The sequence below is a fragment of the Dermacentor albipictus genome, chromosome 9 (genome assembly GCF_038994185.2).
Source record: "Dermacentor albipictus isolate Rhodes 1998 colony chromosome 9, USDA_Dalb.pri_finalv2, whole genome shotgun sequence".
In the NCBI taxonomy this organism is placed as follows: Eukaryota; Metazoa; Arthropoda; class Arachnida; order Ixodida; family Ixodidae; genus Dermacentor; species Dermacentor albipictus.
This window is the reverse complement of record NC_091829.1, coordinates 60809826-60830103: the sequence shown is the minus strand read 5'-3', so window position 1 is coordinate 60830103 and position 20278 is coordinate 60809826. Positions and strand designations below refer to the sequence as shown.

Sequence of the window (20278 nt, the reverse complement as noted above, 5' to 3'; positions counted from 1 at the left end):
CGACAATCATCGCACATGCCACAGCAGCGTCTGACACTTGCAAAGAATGTTCCAAATCTTAAGCCTGCATATGGCTAAGAAACCGTATCGGTGCCGGGAATGTGGCTCTTATTTGGACGGGAAAGATATCCTGTAGACGGCCATTCCAGTGTGAAGTGTCCTAACTATAGGCACTTCGCTGCTGCCTTTCTTGTTTACCATGCGAGTGCAGATCTTTTCGAGCAGAAAATAGCAAGACGGTTAGGTTATGATCGATGGGTCCAGGAATTCTCTCGTCCATAGTTACCGCAGAACTTGCGACAATGCGGAAAAAGCAATCTCGAATTCCATGGCACGCCTGAATTTGAATGCGAAGCATTCCTGTTAAGTGTAGCTCAGTTTTTCATACCATCTACCTAACCATTTTCGTGGGCAATGCCTCCCAGATATAACTAAAAGACTGCTTGCTTTTCGCACGTGATGTCACAAGCGTCACTTTTCGCAGTGCGCAGTAAGTATAGGTGACGGGCCACCGGTTTGGGAACACAAATTTTTGGGATAGCGACATGTCCTACCTCCAGTGTATGTACATACAAAGGGAAGCTTTTTATGTCTGGCTGACTCCTCCTTGAACGCCGAAAACGCAATGCAGGAAAGCCAACTTGCACACCTACGTGGAACACTACAGTTTACAGTGTTCACTACACTACAGCGTCCACTCACCGGCCCGTCAGTGCCTGCTAACGACACGAAGCGACGAGCGCTCAGCAAGAGTAGCGCATGCGCACAAAGTTCCCTCGAAGCACAAGCTGCTTCTGCTAGGCACGACGCCACCCCTGTCGCAATTAGGTGAACCTTACTGCTTATCAGAGGTAGCAAGTGCGCGTGAACAAGGGCCCACCTTAGGATGTGGAAAAATAAACCAAAGCCCTTAAAGAAAAATGGTTCAAAGCCACGCTACCCAGACGAACTGCATATATCTTCACCGAAGGAGCGCGGCAAGTGCGAAGCATTTGCACTTTTTTTATTTCTAGGGAGTGGGAAAGCAGCATGGCAACTTATGGACAACAGAACAAAGTGAGCGCCCCCCGTCAGGCGATAAGAATTATGTGCTTCATTGGAACAGAGCGTGAGAGTCGGAAGAATTATCACATTTGGTAATCATACGCTAGTTAGGGCTAACTTATTTTGTACATCTCCTACACTTTCACGAGTCTTCACAGGAGCAACTATTCGTCCCCTACAAGCTGGGCGCTTCCCTTTGACAAGAGCGTGAAATAAAAGCAATGATAACGTCACAAGAACGATTTTTCTTTTTCGAAGTGAGGGTTAGTTCGTCTAAATGATTTGGTAGAAAGATGGAAAGGCTAATCGGGGTGTCTGAACGTTTTCTATGTCGACGGCGCGGTCAGTCCACTCAACGGAACGGTCACGGCGGCTGCCATGACAGAGGACGCACGCGTTAACATTTCTGCCTCGATCAAAACAGCGCGCACCGATGTGGCTGAGGGGGTCGCATTAGCCCTAGCAGTGGCGCATGCCGCTGCGGATTCTACCATTACAGAAATCTGCACCGATTCCCAAAGTGCATACCATTACTGCCTTAAAGGCGTGGCACCTAAGATGGTCACACACATTTTACAAAACATTCCTTCACTTCCCCATCAGGTGACTATCACGAGGGTACTTGGGCATGAGTGCGTCCCCGGGAACGAGCGCGTTAATGCGCATGTCCGACGTCTTTCCCTCCGGACCCTGGACGACGACTCACTCAACGCCATGGAAAAACCAGGAGAGGGGATCTGCACCTACCACCAGATTACCACGTATTACAGGGATCATAGACGAGATTTACCTCCCCCTCACCATTCCCTTACCGCCCATCAGAGTAGAATCTGGCACCAGATCCAGACCAACGCATTCATTTCTCGCTATCTGGCACATTTATTTTACCCTGGTCTCCTTAATCCACAATGTACCACCTGCCGAGCACCCCAGGCACATCTTGTCCACTGTTTGTGGAGCTCCCGCAAGCGCATGGAGCTAGAGCCTATTCCCAACCCTTCCTTTTCCTCGTGGGAGACCGCTCTTCGTGGCCACTTGCTCGGGTGACCAGCTCTGTCTGGTGGACAGTGCTTGCCTAATGGTGTCGGCCAGAGGGTTCGCAGACGTCTAGGCAGCCAACCACTATGAAATAGATGAAATAAAGTTTTATCCATCCATCATCCTAACGCCACGTGAACGCTTCTTTCTTTTTGGAAGTGAGGGTTAGTTCGTTTAAATGATTTGGCGGAAATATAGAAAGGGTTATCGGGGTGCCTCTGTTAGCATTCAAAGATTTGCAGATTAGCGTTAGACTAGCGGCGCACTCTACCGTCTCGTTTTTACAAAATATGCTATGTCATTTTATTCTAAATCCCGAAGTGCCGAAAGCTTTATTTGCTTTCGTTCTGGGCGCTCGGGGAGCATGCGCGATGATTCAAAATCACGCAGGATTGAATACGTGCCAGACCCTTAAAGCGTCGTAACACAAGGAATGGCTGAAGAAATAAGCAACGATTAAACGCCTCCTGTGTTCAGCTTCACGGACGAAGCAACCCCGAGTGCAAGACGTGATGATACCCAGAACGTTTCATCTACTCTGCGTGCCTACACAACGTGAGTTCAACCACTTGTAAAATTTTCATTGAATACTGTCAATTGCAGACGCGACGCAGAATGAAGGCTTTAACCGCTAGGCATTTTTTTTCGCATAAAACGCTTCTTGTCGGCTGACTTGAGCTTTAATATCGGCGATGTTATCAGAAAAAAAAAAAACGCGTCGTTGAACGGGTGGTGAGAAAATATTGTCAAGTTCAGCGCAAAGTCACCTGTTTAGCGCTTTGGGTAAGACTTGTTAGAACGTGAAGCGAGTTTATTTAACAAGAATAATGTGTTTCGTTTGTCTGATTATTCCACTACACACACCCCACTGGGGGCAGCAAATCAACGTCCCGGTTGCAATACCGGATGTGACGGCCGTATTTCGATGAAAGCGCACTGCAAAAAGGCTCGCGTTTACCTGCATTTAGGTGCTCATCAAAGAAGCCGCAGGCGGTGGTGAAAACTTAAGCGCAGTACTCCTTGTGTGACATGCGTTTTATGAAGCCATGGCTCTTGAACAAGAAACCTTGGAATTAATCATTTTAAGCGAAATCCCCAACTGCTTTGCCGAGCCGGTAAGTGATTTCCGTAATTTTCCAATAAAAAAAGAAACTGTGACCAAGGATATGTAGTTCCTGCATAAAGCTATATTTTCACAAAACTTAAGCCCAGTGGAAGAAAAGCCACAGGTTGGCTTAAAACGATTGCTGGTTCATTTGCCTGTGTTTCCTAAGGAGGACAAATACGTATAAAAGAGAAAACGTACTGTTTCGCAAGCTGAACCATTTCCTGCTCGGAGTACTTTGGCCGATGAAATCGCTTCAGTATTTTTGGAAGGGTTGTTTTACCACTACAATTTTTACCAGAGTGCTGTAAACAGTTTTTAAATGACGAAACTTGGGGGGCTTTATACAACAGTGATAAGGAAGTGGAAAGTCACGGTATTCCACGGTAGCCTTTACCATTTGCGAACAATAGCAGTGGGACGTCGCTTTTCAGCTACGCTCCTGCTGAGCATTGTATCTGTCATCAGACATTTTTCATGCTGTTATGACAACAAATTTGATCCTTCAAGAAAATGTCGGGTAGGCTGATGCGAGTAGCACAGTAGGAGGAAACATACCATCGCTTGCTGAGAAATGTTTATGAAATCCATCCTCGTTGATTCTCAATTCATTCGAATTTGTCTTTTCGTTCTGAATTCTTCCATTTAAGACATGGCTACGAAACAGAAATCGTTTTTGTATATAGGGTAAATCACTTAAGCCCACACTTTCAAATATTACACACAATACACTGTCCCTCAATGCCTCAATACTCAGTCTCCCACTGTCCTCAATAGCCCCTCAATCCATGAGTGATGAATCTAATTAGCGTGAAAACTCCATATCTACAACGGCGATGCAGAAATACAACACGCAAGAGGGATGTACAAATGGCCATTTTTCTAATATGACCGCTGGCTTGCATGATAATTGTTGAAACCATCCAACCACTCATTTTTACGCTTCAACCTGTTTTATTATTGCAAAATAAATGTCTCATGGAGCTAAATATTTTATTCTGAAATTGTTAGTCTTCTGCCACTGTGATAAGTGGAGCATAAATCTTATATAGCAAACTACATACGGAGGCAATATGGCCGTTGTAAGTGCTCCAAGGGTTAAGCTCACAATGTTCGTTCAAGCCAAGGTAGGTGGTGTTTCCACTGTGTTGAATGAGTGTCTTGCACCAGACATCCCCCTTGTGCCGTTTGTCCTATGCCAGCCAGCATAGTTTGCGTTTAGTGAGAACGAAACATTGCAATTACCGTGTTAACAAAACAGTACTTTCCTTTTTCTGAACATTCTGTTAACAAAACATAATTTCAACTTTGTTAGTCCCAGCTGTCAATATCTAACACGCATACCTTTATTATTGCAGCACTTCTGACGACGCCTGGCCTCACCAGTGGATCACGCAACACAGCCCAATAACGGATGGGACTAAAAACGCCGACAGTAAGTAGGCGGCGGTCATTTGCACTTAGCGCAAACATGATAGAGGAGAGGATGCATAGAAAGGCGGGGAGGTTAACCGGAGGTAGTTAAGATTGGCTACCCTGCACGCGGGTGAGGAGTAGGGGGATAAGAAGAGGAAAAGAGTGGAGCGGGAAGATAGCGAGACAGTCAAAAGAGACAGTGGTGAGGGGCGGCATTCCTAATGTATAGCGTGAAGGCCGGTAAACCGCAGGAACCTTATTAAAGTGACTTAGGCCTTCTGCGCGGATGTTATTTGCGAATATTGACCTAAAACATTTAGTTCTCACTGTGGAGGATTGTCCAACTGGTCCAGTACTTTGTTTCTGGCCGCTATATTGCGGGCAGACATAGATAACGTGTGCGAGCGTCTCATCGCTGCTGCTGCATGTGTCGCACGTGGGAGTGTGTTGGCCATTGAAATAAGGAAGACATATAAGTTCATAAACGCAACGCCTACCCTCTGGTGGTACAGCATGGTCTTTTCACGTCGTGGTAATCTAGGCGGTAAATGCATCCATACATCCGGAGACAACCAACGCAGACGACACATGGGGAAGTTATTGGAATCCCACAGGAGTAGAGAAGATGCCCGAGACATCAATCGCAGCCCAGCCACAACGTTTGTTAGCAAAAGCGGAATCAAACAAACATGGCAGACAGCCCCTACGTCTACCGTGGCAGCGGTGTACTTATTGCGTACAAGCAGGCAGTTCCCCAGCCACGCCAAGACTGTTTCCGAAGAGGCCAGCTTAAGACTGTCCTTGGGAAAAGAATTGTTATCATGTGAATACATGCAAAGGATACAAAAATGTGCACTTCCAGTTTCTGAACGAATTCTCATATCAGCGAATTCCGAATGCACGCTCCTAAGTGATCGCGTTAGAAGCCGAGACTGTCCGTTGAATGCCATGAACACTCAAATTTGAAATCGGCGCGTGTGGGTTGGTCTACCGATTCATTTGCCAAGCAGAATCTCAGTGGGTCCGTCGCGCTACAACCATGATAATTTTTCCCTTGAAACGATCACATTTAGTAGACAAAGAAAATGTTTTGATACGAATGCAGGGTGTGGTGTGAAATTGGAGCGGCCTTTCAGACGTCTATACTTGAGGGTCGTAATGGTGCTGTTATATTTTAGGCATACAGAAATGACAAAGCTTCTTGCCTCGCACCATCTATCAAAACGATATATTCTTTTCATAAGAATTACCCTTGCACCGCGGCCAATTAACACCTTCGATGTGCTTTTGTATCGTACAGGTGTCACTGACAATGGTGGCACAAGGCCCAGCACAAGCCGCCCAGGCATGGTCCAAGCGTCACCCAATATAGAAGGTGGCACCACGTGAGTGCACATTTAGATGACCTTATTGCAAACGAATACAAAGAAGAGAAACGATACAGAGAAAAGGATAGGCGTTGAGCAATCACATCTGTACTCACACATTTTTCCCGGGGATGGCTAGCCCAGGTGCGAACAGTCACTGCATCAGCAATTTCGTGCGTTCGGTAAGCGGAGCTGAAGTTAACGTACGTACGAGTTGCAAGAACGCGATTAGACAAGAAAAAAGTAAGAAAAAAGGTTACGCAGCATATTGCGGTCCTATTATGCGTGAATGCACACTTTCAGGTTGGCTACCTTGCTTACTCAGTCCCCCTTGTGGAATATATGAACATAGTGAGGAGCAAGATGTTAATCTAAAAGAAAGCACGTAAAATGAACCACATGAGGTCTAAGTTAACCGAGGCGGTGTAGCGTGGTTGCACAGGCAGCAAGAACAGTGGACGAAAATAATTCGAACTTCCATACTACGGCTTGCCTCATAGTCGGATCGTGATTTTGGTACATAAAACGACAGCATTTAGTTCTTTATGAATTAAATAGTTCCACATCCATCAAATGTGTCAGAAGGCACTAAGTTATGCAGTTGCCGAGCCTCATATAAGGCAGAAAAATAACAGGGAATGTGTCAAAATGCCAAGTAATATATAGCGTCATCGTACTGTTTTTCTTCTGGTAAAAAGGCCTTCTCAATCATTAATAATCTCAAAGTACATATGCTTTTAAATTTAGCCTCCCATGCAGAGAATGCTGGCGCTTTGGTATGCAATGGCTTCCGGCTCCCAATCTGCTGACTCCCCAGCTGCTGACACCATGATTTACACCATGATTTACTTGATCCATACCGCATAGGAAATTGTACTTTTGCCGAGAGATTAAGCAAAAAAGACAGCGATCCACATGTGTCGAAATTGGGGGCAGTTATCTCCACAGCAGCCGCGTAAGCGCTGATATAGGGTCGGCGTATCATTGGAGTGTTTCAATGAGACTTGACTGTCGGCCGACTGTCAGATTCTGCGGATGCAGGCATTGTTTACTGTACTCTTTCGCAACTTGAGATGCATCGTAATGGTCTTAGGTAATTATTTATGAATAATTAGTTAACCTATTTTTAAAGTATTGCCTAAACCGCAAAACTTTCGGTGGAGATGTCGTTAAGTACCACTGAGAAACATTCGATGAATTTCCATCGTGACAGCGGCGGTGGTTTTATTTATTTCTTTTCCCGGACTGTCGCAAAAGCTCGCGAGATTTGATAAAACGTACCATGCGATTACGCGTTTTCGCGCAATGACATTATTGCCCTCAAACATTCCGTGAAAGATCGATGGACGCTGGACGCAGACCGTCTGACCGAATAGGAAGCATGCAAAAAATTGCTGGGTCTCCTAAGGTCTCTCGTAAGAGGTGAACATCGAAAGCCTACCCTTCCTCCTCTTATTATTCGCCTCTTTCTCCTTGCCCCTTCTCTTTCCCTTCTTTCTTTTAGTCATTACTGCTCGCATATAAGAATTTTAGTCATTTGTAATCAATTGCAGTCATTAAAAGCTGTCGTTAGACATGTTGGTCATATCATTGTCATTAGTAGTCATTACAAGTAGTTTCAATAATTATTACTCATTATTGGCCGTTACGAAGCATTCCTAATCATTTCTAATTAATTGTAGTCGTTACACTTGTTGTTAGACATATTGGTGATTTCGTAGTCATTACTAGTCATTAAAAGTCGTTTGAGTCCTCATCAGTCATTACTGCTCACTACTAAGCATTTTAGTCATCTGTAATCAATTGTGATCATTACAAGCCGTTGTTAGACATGTTGGTCATATCCTAGTCATCAGTAGTCATTACAATTCATTTTGGTCATAATTAGTCATTACTGAACATTACTAAGCATTTTTAGTCATTTCTAATTAACCGTAGTCGTTACAATTCGTCGTTAGACATACTAACCATTTCATAGTCAGTGGTAGTAATTACAAGTCATTAGTAGTAATTATTAATCATTATTAACCCTACCAATTTCTATTGTAACTTTTTCACCAACTGTCACTACCAATAATTTCTCATTCTTTAATATGTGTTTAATCTGTCTTCCTATGGCGTGATGACGCTTCTGCATGCGTACACTCCAGCGGACAGGTATGCAGACACAAACTTACCAATGAGCCTAGAAAGGTTATCGCCTTAAAAAAAAAACGCTGACTGAGCTCCGAGAAAAGACATCCCGTCACGTGATCTTTCAATACACGCCGAGGCGTCTGGGGGCAGAAAGCTCGCCGCGCGCGTTTCGCCATACGCTGACACTTGCAGTTTTTAAAATCATGGCGTTTTACGTGCCAAAACCACTTTCTGATTATGAGGCACGCCGTAGTGGAGGACTCCGGCAATTTCAGCCACGTGGGATTCTTTAACTTGCACCTAAATTTAAGTACACGGGCATTTGCAGTTTTCCTAATGTGCATTAAGAAGCAAAATTCGACATGACTGAGTTTTCTGAATGCGCGATTATCGTGTCGGCCGCAAGGGCAAACTTGACGCGACCGAGCTTCCTTTGCGACGTCAATGTTCACAGGTTACGTAGTAATACCACAGCAGTCTACGCAGGCCCGCAACACGATTGTTCGGCAATTTATTAAGGCGTCAGCCTCATTGTATGCGTAAGTATACATGCGTACCATGCGATGCTTGCCTGCACCAGGTAGTTGCTCCTATATAAATTTCATCGACTGACTGATTGATTGCTTTAACGTACGTTAGCCTCAATGCAACGCCCAGGGTACGACAGAGAAATCAATGTCCTTTATAAACAGCTCTTTGATACGTGATACAAAATAGTGGAGGACTGCGCATTCATTTCGAAATTTCTTAAGGTGCCATTATTCTTAATGAACAAATATTTCTGCATTCCGACCCCTAACGTAGTTCCCAGCTGCTAGCTTTCTCGCAGTGTTCTTCTGGCGGAAACAATTTTAGTGGTGGATTCACCTTGACGCCATCTCGAGAACTATTTACGCTGAAAAAGCGATTAAGCTTCACTTACAACTTCGTCGGAGGCTTTATGTTCCTTGGTGAGACCGGAATCCGCCATAGTGACATTCTTTCTTCCTTGGCACCCCTGAAGTTAGTCAAACCAACTCCGGCATCGGCTTCTTCCGTGTGCTTGCAACGCACCACTGCGTCACGCGACTTTCGCTGACCTTTTACCGGCGCCGCTACTCTCGTTCCCAGTTTAGTTGTTCGCGTAGATAAGGGAGCGACGTAGAAACCAGCCGCCTTGTTAGGCATGACACATCATTCCAACAGCGTTACTTTTCTTTTTCCTTTTAGATGCGCGGTATCTGGCACTGAGATTTGAAAGTTCTGGTCGGGAAGTCAGTTATGACGCGTTTAGTCTGAACTGTCAGTCACTTGGTGCGACTGGAAACACGCGAGACCTAAATAGAACCGGAGGCGGACGAAGTTGGCTTAGACGCCGAGTGATGGCATTTATTGCGAGGGGGTTCACGTCAGGAAAATGGTGAATTGATCTACTGTTGTTAACACCAAACATAATTCAACCACGTCCAGGCAAATAGTATGCGTAAATGACATGGCGCTGTATGCGATATCATTCGATAAGCCCAGTGTGCCGCTGGAGGACCTTCTTACGAAACTGAGTAACTTGTGAACACTCGTGCGTAGTGTGGACTTCCCGCTGCTCTGAGCAGGATGGCATAGCCTGCCCACATTCGACTGGTCCCTGCCGTGTTCCAACTCGGTTGGCAGCCATGCAGAGGCCTCTGGAGGTTGCCGAGCTCTCCCAAGTCTGCTCCAGCCAAACGTTCGGCTGCTCGAAGAGGAATCGGAAGAGACACGCGGTCAGAATTCTGTCGTATCTCGCCCACACTCCGAGCTTGAAGGTGGGAGCACCTCGGAGCAGTCGGAGCTGGAGCGCAGCGCTGTCAGTAAACATGGCGATTGTAGTCGAAGCGCGTAACCTCAAAGCGAGAAATCTCTTGAAGGTTCGAGAGTGAGCAGTTCAATGTGTCACAAGTATATCAACGCCTTTTTTGCGAAGCATTGAAAAGGCGGTTAGTGCAAATATAATGTTGCGTGGTCAGAGCTACAAGTGAGGCTGAGGCGGAGACCTATTTAGGATGTTGTTTTACTGTCTTTATCGATTTGAATTTCAATCAATTCGATTTATTATTAATACAAACTAATCAATTTTAGAATTTTGTTAGACGTCCATATGATCTAGCAGTATGATTTCAGATGGTATTAAGCGAAAGAGAACAAACGGCATGCCACATTTTCATTCCCCTAATCGGTTTTAGCAAATAGAACGCCAAACGTATTTACTTTAACTAGGTCAGCCTAGTTAAAGGAACGAGAAAAAATGAAAGTGTCAAAATCAAGAGATAGGATAGAATTCGCGGAGCTGTCAAAACTGATCAACACAGCGGAAAGAAGGGATATTGAAAACTACAGCGTGGGAAATACTGAAGAAGGCATAAAATATGGACGCCGCCTAAAATCGGTGGCAAAGAAACTTGGCATAACACAAACCGAGGTGTATGCACTGAAAGATTAGCAGCGTAATATCATTAGCAATCTGAAAGGTATAGTAAAAGCAGCAGAAGTCTAGGCTGACGTGTACAGTACCTAGAGCAGGCATATTCGATATGTAGGGCTTGAGTTAAGACGTATGATGTGGGACGGGGTTGTCAGTCCAGGTACACGTGTCAGAAATAAAGCGAATAGTTCGCCTTTGCACTATTTCTGTTTGCTAATGCGAGAACATCAAGTGGCTAGTTGCAATGGTTTATACCCGCAATAAAAGCGGTCCTAGTGAGAGCAAAACATCATCATCAAGAATGGCTCACATCCCCATAAGCATGCAAGGATGTAATGGCTGAATATGAATCAAGGAAAGAAAGAAACATCCATTGAACCGACGACCGAACGAACGAGTGACGGGAAAAAAGAGAGCCAATGAAAACAAGAACGAAATGACTTTTGGGTATTGCATTATGTTCCCTCATGCGACGTTAGGAGGTCAACCTACAGTGACAAATGTTGACTTCACACCGCAGCTCAGTATGTCTGACCCGTAAGATCGTACAAGTTTAGGCATTAACACTTGCTCAGCATGACTTCGTCTTCAGGTGTTATTAGAGCGTAACATGCTGCCGAATTTGTTTACTCTTCTTAATATACAATCCGTCCTGAAACATTCACCGACCTCTACAATAGCCCTTGCTGCGAAATTTGAGAGCAACCGTGTATGTTTTTCATTTCTCGATATATTGAGGAACATAAATTGGGAGAGACAAGTAGCACAGGTAAATGGAGACGGCTCTTTCAAATGACTGATCGAAGGATCCAGTGTAATAGCTGGTGCTGCTCGGGTTCCATAAAATCCAAAGCAATTCGTGTCGTGCATAAAATCCGATTGGAAAACAATCGCAAACCAAGACAACCGAACCAAGCAATTCAAACAAGCCAAAGCGAGAGCCGATACGAGCTGACTTCGGCACGAAATGAGCGCTCTGGCTCAGACCAGATGCTAGTACGAAACGAGCGGTCGGGCATGTCCACATGAAACCAATTTTCGGTGCTCTAGTGACTAAAGGAGCAGCTGTCATTGGTCTCCGCTCTCGACCGTTCAAGGCTTGCGTCTTCAGCCGCTCCGCGTTCGCTCTTTCATCTTTCGCCGTTTTGCTCGTTCGCTCGGTTACGCCGCCAACGCTCGCCGCAGGAGCGGATCATTAAGAGCTGCGCCATGAAACGGAGACGTATTTAAGCCGACGCAAAACAGTCTTTTTCAACGCCAAACGTCTCGCTTCCGAGGGCACGTTTCTGGACTTTTGGCTGAATACTCGATGTGAGCGTGTAGTAGATGCAGTTGCATTTTTAATACTTACACCATCTAGCTTTTGCACTTACTATCACTGACAGAGATTTCTACTCTCCTGCACCAGTTTCATGCAGGACATGCACGATGTATTAAATTATGCACGGCTTCTGTTATGCTTGCATCACGACAGAGGAAAGTTCCCAATTTCCAGTTTGGCATCACAGGCACCAAAAGCACCCGTGTTTAATTTCGGGCAATCCAAAGCCCAAATCAAGCGCTAAATATCAATGCAGCCACTTAACGCTAAAATTTAGCTAATTGCCGTATCCTTAAGAGGCGATTTAGACTGTCAAACTCTCAATTGGATAAAAATGTGTTTTTGTCGTCCAATAAAAAGGTCAGCCATTTTGAGCTGCTTTGTCCGCATACTTGCAGGAATGCTACTGGAACCAGAGGAAGGGAACCGCAAGAGTCCTGCGTTGTCCGAGCACGTGATCGATAGTCTGTCAAGAAATCGAACCACAAATGAGAAACATGTGGTAAATTGTTTAGCAGGGCTCATAGTCTAACTGCACATTACCGCACGCATACCGGCGAGAAACCCTACAAATGCGAAATATGCGACAAATCATTCGCGTACAATTCAAATTTCCGTTCTCATCAACGGATTCACACAGGCGTAAAACCCCATATCTGCCAACTATGTGCTAAACCATTCAAAGCAAAGCGGAACCTAAAATTCATCTCATATCACACAGTAATGACAGACCTTTGGTTTGCAACGTATCTAATGTCTCCTTTAAGCGTTACTCACATCTCGGAAGTCACCGCCAAAGAATTGACGAGGTTAAAATGCCGTAGGAGTGCAAGCAGTGTGGTTTTCGGTTCGCAAAGAAAGAATACCTCGAAGCACATCTCTGCCAGAATAGTAGGTGCTAATTGTGTGGAGATATGTTTAGAGATGCATCTGAACTTATTGCCCATCTCGTGATGAATACAGCATTGAAGTCGTAAAATTGTGACGTAAGTGGCGAAAGTGGCAAAGTGGCGCAAGTGAGGTAAATGGCCCAGTGTTTTCGCATAGGAACGTGACCATGAATCCATTCCGGAAAATAACGCTGACATTAACCCAAAGGGGTTAGAACTAACCGAACGCATCGTGTGGAGAGACGGCCTTCTTCAAACGCTTAAAACTGCTAAATGAAATAAGAGACTTAAAGTATTGCACCTAATTTTTTTTTTAAATTGCGAGACAAAACGTCTCCAGCACAGTATGGGATGCTTGAATGTGAAGTATGCTGCAGGCTCTGGCTAGAAATCACGGTTTGCAGAACTACGTTGTTTGCGAAAGTGCCTTTCGCAAACTCATTTCTAAACAAAGCATAATGGGCTGCAATTTTATGTTTCATGCTACTAGAAGGTTGAAACATTCGCACAAGATCCTTGACACCTCGTTTTGTTTCGTGCAAGTGTTTTGACAGTGTACTGGTAAACAAGCTTTACCTCACTGTGCTTTTATTCATTCTGCAGTTCAAATAAAAGGCAGCTCCTCTCATTAGGAACCATTTTAAAAGGAAACACTGTTCTTTTCGACAAAAACACTAATCTCTGATAATGATTGAGGTCCTTATGCCTTGCTGCTTCTCAGAGACTGTTTTTACGACAATATAAAGACATAGGTATGGGGAAATTTATTTCCCTTACAAACTGTTAAATACACGTAATTTTTGGGTTCTCTCTCTGGGTTTTCTCTCTGGGTTTTCTCTCTGGGTTCTCTCTATTCAGGTGGAACTTCTGGCAGTTTCAAGGTGCAGTTTCGTAACTTGGAAGTCATCTCTTTTGACGTGCGCTGCACTCTAGTTACAGCTGTGGAATTTTTTAACCTGATGTGACAAACCTATCCCTGCGAACAATGACAGGACGATTGAGATGTAGTTTTTAGTTATAATATTGATCCGCGTACTTCTACATATTTTTTCTGTGAAAGAATTTCACCGAATGACAAATGTTAAGTTACAGCTCAGGGCATGATGCACCAGCGTGTATCAGAAATTCTGCAATATTCTCGTCGATTCTATCTTTTTCCTATCTTGGAGTCGAGCCTTTTGTAATCAAATTGCATGTGCAACGAGAACACACTTATGCATTCTGGAAGACACGCGAGTAGCAACGATCACGCTGTAATCCTCTACGAATATTGGGAGAATAACCGACGCTGCTTAACCGCAAATTATTTTTTCGACGATCGACTCATGCGCCCGGCACTATCTTTCTGCCCGAACGTAACTTGTTTTGTTGGTTCCGGTTCGCCCAATAAAGTGTCTTTCATGACACGTGGTTCTTCTGACTGCGCTGTTCAATGTTACTAGAACGCGACATCTCGTAGATGTGCTTCGTGGAGACCGAGTAAACCCTACCAGCAATGAAAATAACGTGAACGTTGTAATGACGAGCGAGCTCGCCGCAGGCTATGACTACCACCAGAGCACGTACCTCTGCACGAGACGACTAGAAAGATCTTGGCCCAGACAACTGTCACAATGAGAGTGCCCATGTCACCCGCACCGACGTATGCTGCAAAAGCAAAGGAAGCCACCGATCAATCGCGGATCACAGTTTGGAGATCTGAAAAGTTGGCCGCAATCCTACTATGAACCGCTACGTTTACCAATTGAAACTGTGACAAGCTGCGGTTTCGCAGCTTACAGTTTTTTTACACTATTTCCCCGATTACAACATTCACACAAACACACACGAGCGTCATGCTTAAGGAGCGGGCTGAAATTTAACGAGAACACCGTGGTATCCTGGGCAGAAATCAGCTATTAACTATGCCACATCAATCCGCACATGTCAAGGATGAAAGCGTTTTTCCTCATTTGCGGTTTCGAAGCAAGTTCTTTGCGCCGGATCAATACGCAAACCGGCCAAGACCAATAAGAAACTCCTAACGGGAGCCACGGGCATCGAAAAGACGTTGCAACTGATGTGTTGTCGGAGCAAACGCGAATTCCTCCGACACCACATAACGTGCGTGCCTCGACGAACACTACAGATCTACCTGCCCATGGTGCGGTGGTCACCCCACCGCCTTCCATGTTATGTGGGGGTGCACGGGGGACGAACCCATACACTTACGAACACTTCAAACGAAGGAGCAGTGGGAGGCCTCTCTGTCCAGCTCGGGCCTGACAACCCAGCGCAGCCTGGTACAGCAGGCAAGGGCAGCAGCACAGGCCACAGGGGCTCTGAAATGAGTTCTCCATCCGCCGCCCAAGTCTTCGACAACTACTTCTTTCCCTTCGAAATAAATGTTTCTACTACTACTACTCGACGGAGCATTTCGAGTGACCTACCGCCGAGCTGACAGGCGAGGTGATTCGTGAAGGGAGAGGGGGCCGCCGCGACACCACATCATCTTCATTCTCGGTTGCCTAGCTTCGTTCTCGACACGTTCCTCGTCCGCCAGCGTCCTCACTGCGCCTGTTTATTTGCTATGAAGAAATTATTACATAAAAAGCAGAAAATAAATTTGCAAGAAAAACGTTCGAAGTACTGTTTCAAACCTGCAATTCCATGCTTAGAAATGGAGTGTTTCACCCGCTGAACTAAACCAGTAGCTCCAAGATAACAGGCCTGTGCACTATGCATTATGATGCTAGGCTTCTTGGACATAAATTTTCATTGCCAAGCCCAGCGTGAAAAAAGCTGTGACGACAACCTCAACGCAGTTTACTCGGGGGTGTCCCCATTAGATTTTATGGTAGTAAGGCAAGGTAGTATGATGTCACGCATCAAAGTTCACCATGTTTTGGCTATCTACCAGTCGTCGCCCATGGGTGTCAGCGCACTCCCTTCCCCGTGACGAGTTCATAACTCGAAGGTTCACTGAGCGATGTTCAAATGAACATTAATGCTTTCGCATTCACAAATCGCAAGCAGCGCTTAGGTATTATCGGATATTTAAAAATCGCCATATCTAACTTGACGTTATGTAAGCGAGCTTAGCACAGACGATGCAGTGGCATAATTTAGGGCTCTTATTATTCATGCAGCAAAAACTTTGTGCGTGTCTAAGCTTCGCCTTTAGATCGAAACGCGATAGCATTCGAAGGTTCCTGACTTATTCTCACGCTTCGTGGCAACTGCAACTTATGCAACTGTAATGTTTACCGGAAAACGCTGGTGGTGAATGCTATGCACGAAGAGCTGCCTTCTGGTAGAAACGCTGCCTCTTGCGTGAGCCAATTCCGGAAGTTGCGCAAAACCACGCAAAAAAAAATATGGGGTTCTTGTTATATTTTGGCACGTTTACTATTTCAGTCTCAGAATATTCAACATGGCAGACATGCGCTGTCGTTGTTCACGACATTTGTTTGTGGGTTAACATTCTAAAAACTCCGAGGAATAACCTTGTTAAGGATGTAAGACAAGCTATGAGCAACTTCAGTGAAAGGATGGTGCATGTGGCGCTATGAGCCACATATAGAGTAAGTCAAACAGCAAGGTGTGGTATGTACAATTCAATATGTAAGGAACGAAAGGCGGTTAACCGAGGGGCCCGCTTTTTAGTAATCACAAGTAGGCAACAAACGACGATACCAAGGACCACATAGGGGAAATTACTTTTGCTTACTAACTGAATTTTAAAAAATAATTATTTCTTGGAATTGAAAGTGGATAAAAAAGCAACTTGCCGCAGGTGGGGAACGACAGCACGTCTTCGCATTACGCGTGCGATGCTCTATACAGTACGAAAATTTTCGCTCACGGGGACGCCGGCGCAGGACGCCGGCCATGCCATGCGGGAGGCCGCTGTCGTGCTAAAATTTCCCTTTCCACAAATGAAATACAATACACGCAAAAGACGGGTCACCTGGGCGAGTGAACATGGCGAGAAGACGCAAAAGAAACGAAACAATGCACGCTGCATACTTCGTCGGTACCCAAGCAAGTAAAATATTATCGAATGAGAAAGAAATGTCATACAGTAGCCGACACAATGGCATGCTGAAGGGCAAGCTGGCGAAAGTTTCAAATAGGAAGGTTTATGGCAATAGATATTTCTGTTGATTCGCGGGCCGGTCATCGTAATGGGAACTTTGGGTGCGGTACGTTTTTCCTTGACAACCACTAATTTTCCCACCTAGGATTGTATAAACAATGTTGAACACGCTTACCAAGCATCAACATTGCGGCCGCCAAGAAGAAGTACCGTTATCATTCATTTTCCAAGTAAGATATTGCATAAATAAAAGTATTTGCTGGACAGTGTCACTCAGCGGCAAAAGTGTTGCGAAAGTTGACTTAAAAATTTACATACAAGCTTTACGTAAATAAGTGAACAATGTCCCGATATGCTTGCACTGAACCTCAATGTTTATTGACAGATTTACTTAAAAAGCATTGAATGTACTAAACACGGAAATAAATGCCCGTCCGTTTAGCATTTGGAGCATGAGATAAATTAGTTGGGGCAAAGCGAAAAGGGCACGTAGGACAATAGAAGTGAGCAAATGCATAACGCTTCACTCTTGTTATCCTACATGCCTTTTTGCTCTTCGCCAGGAGTTATGCAGCACCAACTAGCTCACCTGTCTGTTTTCTTGCGGAAATCAATTACCGGACTACACTTGTATCACTTAATGAGCTTTTGTGGACTTCCTGTGTGACATGCATTGCAGATGTAGACTGCTAGCCTTCTGAGAGACTGTTTTTCTTCTTATGCTGCAATCACCCTGTTGACGAGACTTTTCGCTCTTGCTTACGCAATAAAAAAACATATAATTTACTTCATCAAGTTAACGTTGTCTGAGTCTCTAGCGTGTTAAAATCGCCTCGTGATGCTGTGTATAATGTATGTTCAACTGGCACAGCTACAGAAAATACAGATAGCAGACTGAGGCGCGAAGAATAACACGCTCAAAAGCCATAGCCGTCTTAACTTTCCTCGATTTGTTCTCAATATAGACTCGTGTTTGCAGCGGCGGGAACATTTGTACCGCAGCAATTTTCATGAAGCAATGGAAGCACCCGTAAATGGCGACTGTCCCCCTTGTTATTCAAACGCTGGCGAAAACAGGAGCGCGAATCCACTCACGGCTAGAGCACAGAGAAAATTGACTCGACTGCTTACTCGACTTGTTTCTGTTCGTGAACCTTATTTGTTGTGGCTCCATATTTGCAATTGTTATAAAGGTTTGGAACATGGTTTGTTTTCATCCATATACAACTACGGCTTGTAAAACACAATTCTTTTAGGTGCGGAGTGGGCAGCAGCGTATATTTTTAACGACAGCACTAGTTTTAGTGCGGGGCGTGAAACGCAATTGATGACTGCGGAGAAATCACACAAAACTGTCGCAAATGTGTCGGGTCTGATTGAGATACGACTATGCATGGCGCATGAGCGTTTTTCTACCGAAAAACCGCGACATGTGCAAAGCAGTTGCAGTTGTGTATTGCTAAGGGTTAGCGAAGACAATACTGGAATTTGTGGGCAACACAACAAAGCAAGCACCACTCGTCAGGTGATAAAGAACTACCTGCTTTATGTCAAATGAGCTAGAGAATGCCGCAGCAGTCAGCAGAATTGTAGCCTCTGGCAATAAAAAAATTACGGGGTTTTACGTGCCAGGATCACTTTCTCATTATGAGGCACGCCGCAGTGGAGGACTCCGGAAATCTAGACCACCTGGGCTTCCTTAACGTGTACTGAAATCTAAGTACACGGGTGTTTTCGCATTTCGCACCAATTCGGCCACCATGGCTCGGATTCGATTCCGCGACCTTGTGCTCAGTAGGCCAACACTATAGGTGTTGGAATCATACGCTAGTTAAGGCTAACTTAGTTTTCGTACCTGCTGCGCTACGAGTAGCGCTTCCACGAGCAAAAATTTCTTCCCAGCAAGATGTGCTCTTCACTTTGAGGGAAGCACCAACGAAAATTAGCGATATCATCCAATAAATGCATTGTTTTCGTATTAGGTGAGGTTTATTTTGGGTAAATCATTTGGCGTAAATTGAGAATGGGTAATCGGGGCGCCTCTGCTGGAGTTTAAAAATTTGCACATTAGTGTCAAGCTAGTGGCGGACTCAAACATCTAGTTTTTGTCCAGATATGCGGTATCATTTTAATCGAAACACCAAAGTGACAAAGGTTTGATTAGTTTCCGTTCTTCTTTGGCATTGAGTACGCATGCGCGGTGATTCAACAACGTGCAGCCGACAATACACGCCAGTTACAGGACATCGAAAGAGCAGCCATGGCTGAAGACAGCAGCAACGAATGCACGCCTCTTGACTTAAGCATGAAGGACAAAACAACACCATGTACAAGCCATGACGGTACCCAGGAGGCTTCATCTACTTTGGGCGCATACACAACGTGAGCTTTACCACTTGTAAATCTTTTTCGTTGAATACTGTTACCCTTAGACACGGCCAACTAATTAGCCTTTAACATCTGTACATTTGTTCCCACTTAAAACGGCTCTTTTTTGCAGCCGGCTTGAGCTTTAAAATTGGTTGCTTTCTTAGATCAAGACGCGTCGACGCAAGGGCGATGAGAAAATATTGCCATGTTCAGCGCAAAGTGAGCGGTTTAGTGCTCAGGATAAGATTTTTCAGAACATGAAGCGAACGTATACGTGCAGACAAAAATATTTCCCTTGATGTATACTTGTTGCAATGCACACATGGGATGGACTGCTATAGGTTGAAGTCCCGGGAACAATTCCGGATGGCACCACCGTATTTAGATGAAAGCGCACTGTCAAAATGCTCTTGTTCACTTGCACTTAGGGGCTCCCCACAGAACCCCGATGGTGAAAACTTGTGCGCAGTCCGCCTAAATTTGGTATGCGTTTTATCAGGTCATGGCTCTTGCACGAAAACCTCGGAATTAGTTCTAACCGCGGTGAACAATTGGTATGCCGAACCAAAAGTCTTTTCTGGACAACTCGTCCAAGTGCGCAGTAATACTGTCATTTGCCAATTAACAAAAGAATGGGACAAAGTTGGTACTGACCGCTTAAAGAATTACTAAAAAGTAAGCCCCGTGCATGAAAAGCTGCTACTTATTTTAAAACGATTGTTCTTCCCGTTGCATGTGTTCCTTAAAGGCAATAAATGCGAATTAGAGGAAAGCATACTTTTGCCGCTTGGAGTTGTGTGGCCAAAGAAGGTATGTGTTTCTGTTTTTATTGTTTTTTGACAACCTAAATTTAGATTACCTAGTTCAGATTTTTTTTCTATATAGCAAACTGGGGTGAGCTAGTGCCACAGCGATAAAGAAGTGGGAAGTCATGGTATTCTACGGTACCCTTTACCATTTGTGAACGAAAGCAGTTGCACGTCGCATTTCAGCTATATTCCTGGTATCAATTGCATCAGTCTTAGGATATTTTTCAAGCGTTCTCAGAAGAATCTTTGTCCTTCGAAGAATTCTTA

The 20278-nt window shown here is 44.7% G+C and overlaps 1 protein-coding gene across 5 annotated transcripts in view; it reads left to right on the top strand.

The window, feature by feature from the left end:
- The first annotated feature begins 2411 nt into the window (after positions 1-2411).
- Positions 2412-20278, top strand: part of LOC135919771 (uncharacterized) — a 111167-nt gene continuing 93300 nt past the window's right edge. For 3 of the 5 annotated variants that reach the window (XM_070526011.1, XM_070526015.1, XM_070526016.1), the window contains exons 1-4: positions 2412-2637; positions 4546-4622; positions 5904-5988; positions 19069-19214. The gene's annotated coding sequence lies outside the window, so the exon portion shown is untranslated. Of the gene's footprint in view, positions 2638-4545; positions 4623-5903; positions 5989-19068; positions 19215-19909; positions 20013-20278 lie in introns of those variants that run through there. The other 2 variants (XM_070526012.1, XM_070526013.1) reach the window with 2 other exon arrangements.